The 5,515-nt window shown below is 37.1% G+C and overlaps 1 pseudogene; it reads right to left on the bottom strand.

Annotated features, from left to right (window-relative positions):
* Positions 1–4,961: 4,961 nt before the first annotated feature.
* Positions 4,962–5,282, bottom strand: LOC127211071 (60S ribosomal protein L37a-like; annotated as a pseudogene).
* Between the last annotated feature and the right edge of the window lie 233 nt (positions 5,283–5,515).

Genomic DNA, 5,515 nt, shown 5'->3' with positions numbered 1-5,515 from the left:
TTGATCCATGGAAACTTCAAATAAATAATAAGTCACTCTAGAGAGCTATAGAGAGGGGTAGTTACAGTTGGACTTCCTTTTCTGGTGGTTTCTAGGTTAATTCTAGTTTTGTTGAAATACCCAAGCACATCCTCATTACATATCATGGAACAATGCATTACCTTTCTCAGACTTTTAAAATGCCAGTGTCCACATGTATGCTTGCATTCTTGCTTTTTCTTTGTTGTCTTTTTTTGTTTGTTTGTTTTTTGTTCATGCTTTGAGAATTTTAGATATGTATATAATGTGTTTTGATCAGGTTCACTATCCCTGCCTTCCTCCAATTATTTCCAGATGTCATCCCACCAAATCTCCTTCTGATCATCCTGTACTCTTTTCTTCATCCTCTGAGCCTAATTAGTGTTATCAGTACGTGTCTCCTTGTAGGACCGTCCACTGGAGCACAGGTAACCTATTAAGAGCCATATTACTAAAGGAAAAGAGAGTAATTCTCTCACCAAGAGTCGTCAAATGATAACAACTCTTCAGCGAGGTGGTGACATATGAACCCCTCACTGACCATGCTGGAGTTTTGACTGGAAATCTGGGACAGGTCTTGTGGAGAATTAGTTTCCTTTCTGTACCAGTAAAATCTATTCAATTGTTCTAGAGTGTATCATTTAACCAACTCATTCAAAATATCTTGAAAGATAGGTTAAGATAAAGTAGAAATTTAACAGAACATTTAGATGAAATTTTCTGATAGAGCAACATTTTCATACAATTTTTTCTTTGTAATATTTTTCAATACAGAGAAATTTTAGAAGCTGTTTTGTGAAGACTTTTGTTGTAAATATACGTTCTTAGATTTTTTTAAGCCATGCCAATGTTAAAGAATCTATAAAATGGATTTACTTTTTGAACTTTTTTTTTTTTATTCTGGAGAGTTGAAAGTCTACAAAAATCAGCCAAGTAACCTTGGGCCAATTTCCCCCTTAATAGCGTTAATTGTTCTCCTTTGTGACTACTAGGTAAGACCTTTTGGAATTCAAGAATTTAAGAGAATACTAGCTTGCATCAAATCATAAGCTAAAAATGTCATCAAATCCATCTGAAATCTAAAACGAATTTTTTCTCCTATGTGTGACCTACCTACGTGATGTTTTCAACAATGGAAAAACATTATCCTGATTTATGAGTTTAATTTATTCTTTAATTATAAAAAATGTCATGAAAACCATTTCTGCATCAGAACATGTAATTTGAGTAATACAAACCCATGTTCTCAGGCATGGTCATTCAGATTGGACTCAAGAGTAAACTCTTTCTGGTCAATAAGATGGATTACTGAGTGAATGCACTTGCCACATAAGACTGATGACCTGAGTTCAATCCCCAAACTGACTGAACCCAAGGAACTGACAACGGCAGAACTGAATCTACATATATACTATGGCATGCAGGCACACATGCACACACACACACACACACACACACACACACACACACATATTGCACCATGACTGCCAGTACCACAACCATTATTTTTAAAATAATAAAACATTTCTACTTCATTGGATGTAAAAATTGTATTTTTATAATACAATGTACTAACAATCTATTAGGAATAGGGATATCATTGGTTTGACTTAATAAAATAATTAGAAAAATATTTTCTCATGAAAATTAAAACCTACTTCAAAATAAATGGGCATCATAAACAGAAATATTCTAAGCATTTCCAAATGCTACATTTTCTATTAATTATAAATATTTAAAATTGAAGAAGACAAAGTTGAAGACAAAATATGAAGTGCATTCATGTCAAGAAATTATTACTTTTTAAAATATCTGTAATTATAATGTATCTACAATCAATTATAAAAAAAAACTTTTAGTGGGGGAGGAAGTCCCCCTCAGGCACAGTCATAGGGGAGGGGAATAAGGGGAAAATGGGAGGGAGGGAAGAATGGGAGGATACAAGGGATGGGATAACCATTGAGATGTAACAAGAATAAATTAATTAAAAAAAAACCCATTAATAAAGAAATATTAACTTTAGTTAGCAAGAATGGTAACATTGTTTTATTAAATTGTTCCTTGACAATTTAATGCATATACCCAGGACATTCCCCTTCCTTACAACCTCATTCTCTCTTCTCTCACTCCAAAGACTCTCAAGCCCATCCCCACCTTTCTCCCAAGTTCTTTTTCCATAATCACATCTTTTTACTCTGTTTGCTGACCATTTAAATTTAACCAAAGCTGTCTGCCTGACCATAGATATAGCACTCTTTGGAGACCAGTGGACCTAAAGGTGTGTAGAAAACTGGAGACAATTACTGGCCTTCCCAAGAATCTCCCAGTATCCCAGTATCCAGTGGTTTATCAGGGAAGGGCATGCCTCTTTGATCACTCGCTTTAATCATGATCTACTGCTGTCAGTACCAATCTTGTGCAAATCCAGCACAAGCAGCTATACCTGCTGTGAGTTTGTTATTCTGATGACTGTAATGCTCCAAAGACAACATTGTTAGCCTTTGTTCATACCTTCCACCTTTTACAATGTTTCTACTCCCATTTCTGCAGTGTTTCCTCACCCTTATAGTGTGCTACCATTCTCTTATTTAGGGCTGAGTACTTAATCATAACTTACACTCAGCATCTTGAGCTGAAGTGTCTGTTTCCATCTACAGCTGTTCACTGCAAAGAGAAGCTTTCCTAGAGTTAAGGTAGAATTTATCTATGGCTATAAACATAAATACTGAGAAGGAAATATGGTGCTATGTCAATTTAGCTATACAACAGTGGTTAAGTTCCACCTAGTACCAAAAACCTCCTCAGACTTTTTTTAAAACTGAGCTTATAGTACCAGGCATAAATTCTATCTTTTGAAGCAATTCTCAAATTGACTCAGATATGTTTGTTAGCCCCATGATAATGACATTTTTTGTACACAAGGACACATTTTACCTGGTATGTTGCTATTGTAGTTTACAGAGTACACACCTGGCTAAAACCATTCATACATTTTCTCTGGTAGAAACCTACTTGGCAACTTTTGCTACAAAAAAACTATTCAACATGGAGTACCTTCTCAGCTCAATTCCAGCTGCATTTCTCCATAATATCTTCCAACCAACATGTATGTTATCTTCAGCCATAAGGTCTTCTCAAGCAGTTCTGGTGAATAACAAAATGAACAGCAAGAACTTGTATTATTTTGGGGACCTCTGGGGCTTTCCTGACCAACAACTCATAAGGAGTTACCCCACACTTGATGCTACAATTCTTGTTTATTAGCACATGGCTTTTAGGGACAGTAAACAAAAGCATGTGCTTGGCATCATTAACAACCCAGATTAATTACAGGTAATGCTTCCTGATTCTACCTATCTTTCCTTCTCCTACAGCACACTGAAGATAAGTATTTTGTATATCAGTAGATATCAAATACAGTGAGCTTTTGATCACTCGCTTGTCCTGTAATATTCTTGGGTTCCATTTCTATGTATTTATGTGTTTTCAGGTGACTCCTAAGAGTTGAATGAGGAAGAGGAATAAGTGGGTCAAGGGAAGATTCTGAGTCTTCTTAACTCAATTGAAATTTTACACAAAGATCATTGAGAATAAGGACATCTAATTCAGTCTAAAAGAGACGGAAAAATACTTGTGTTGATGAAGCCTAAGTTGAAATCTAGAAGAGGTAGGGATTTGAATACTTTGGTATTTATAGTTTTTATTTCTTTTAGTGTGTCATGAATGTCATCAGTTGTTGCAGAAGGAATTATCACAAACTTAAAAGCTTAGGGCTCATTATCTGTTTCACAGTGTCTATCAGTGACACCCCAGGAGCAGACTGACTAGATTTCATGTCCAGTGTCTCACAACGCTGAGATAAATCTAGATGTAGCCTGAGATTGGGCTTCTCCTGAAGTTGAGGATCCATTTTCAAGCTTACAAGACAATCTCTGGAAACTCCAGTGTAGACAGCAGGTGCCATTCATTGAAGCAAAAGTCAAACAGATTTAAGACTGCACAAAGTGCAGTTTATTAGGGGAAATAGAAAAAAGGGTCAAGGATGCCTCAAGACAGGTGTATCCGTGCAACTTGGCTCAGACAGAAGGACGAAATTAAAGCTCAGGGCAAAGTTGGCTTTCACTGAAGATGAAACATGACTACCTGTGTGGTTTTTTTTATTGTTGTGGAGAGCATTAGAGTAGAGCTATTCATCTCTAAAATATCACTGTGATGTTTTGTTTATGTACAGTATGGTAGGAAAATGTTCACTGAACAAAGCTGGAATTACTCAGGCCAATCATAAGAACTATAAATCAGAATGGTTATGGGATTAGTATGTTTCCTTTCAACTGTGAGTCTCTCATTGTACCCATTTCTTCAAAGCCAACAGACAAGTTTCTGGTTTTTAGAATGCAAGAAAGAGCAAATCTAATTAAGACTTGACTATCCAGCATTATATTCTATTTTGTCACTAATCTTATAGGTTATTTGAAATAAATATCACACAAATATGCCTTCACCTTGCCCCATCATATAAGTAATTACAGGAGTAGCCCATCCTCCGGCTATGCACACTGGCATTGAATGGTCTTATGAAAATTTGACACAGCTAAAGTCATATGAGAGAAAGGAACCTCAGCTGAGACTATAACTTCATAAGATCAAGCTATAAGCAAGCCTGTAGGACATTTTCTTAATTGGTGATCAATGAAAGAGTGTCCAAACCATCGTGGGTAGTGCCACCTCAGGGTTGGTGATCCTAGGTTCTATATATTGTAGGTCTAATATATAGGTTTGAGTCTATAAATACATAAGGCAAAATAGTTAAATAGGGTCTACAAAAACCTCAGAGACCCACAGAATATGACATTTGAAGATGTTGCTATTTTTCTTTTTTCTTTTTTTTTTTTTTCTTTTTTACGTTAATTAACCCATTTATTGCAGGCTAGGCAATTCTCAAACGGTAGCGCTTCTTCTACTGGTCTTTCAGTTCCTTGAGCCTCCTGATGGCAGACTTCACTGTGACGGCAGAAGTGGTGTTGTAGGTTCAGGCCCCACCAGCCACTGTTTTCATGCAGGAACCACAGTGCCAGATGCCAACGGCTCGTCTCTTCATCTTGGTCTTGCCACAGAAGGAGCAAGTGTACTTGGCATGCTGGCTGATTTCAATTTTCTTCACCATTTTCCGGAGGGACGCACCATAGCGGGTCCCATATTTCCCGACGATCCTGACCTTCTCGGTGCGTTTCGCCATCTTGCCGGAACCGAAGCCAGAGCCCGAAGAGCAATGTTGTTATTTTTCTAAAAATTCTTTGACAACAAGACAAATTAACTCCTGGCAACACCCAGCCTGCCTCAAAGAAGATGACGAGAGCATCAAAGAACCTCCTTATGGAGTTAGCTTCAAATGTGGCAAGCCAGCCCCTGGGCAAAATGTCCTCATTTCTGCCCTAAACAGAATTCTGCTTAAAAATATGCAAGTTTACATTCCTGGCAGAGTCGATAACTGTACTCT

This window comes from Acomys russatus, chromosome 28 (assembly GCF_903995435.1).
Source record: "Acomys russatus chromosome 28, mAcoRus1.1, whole genome shotgun sequence".
Taxonomy (NCBI): Eukaryota; Metazoa; Chordata; class Mammalia; order Rodentia; family Muridae; genus Acomys; species Acomys russatus.
Note: the sequence above shows the minus strand (reverse complement) of the source record. Positions and strands in the feature narration are given on the sequence as shown.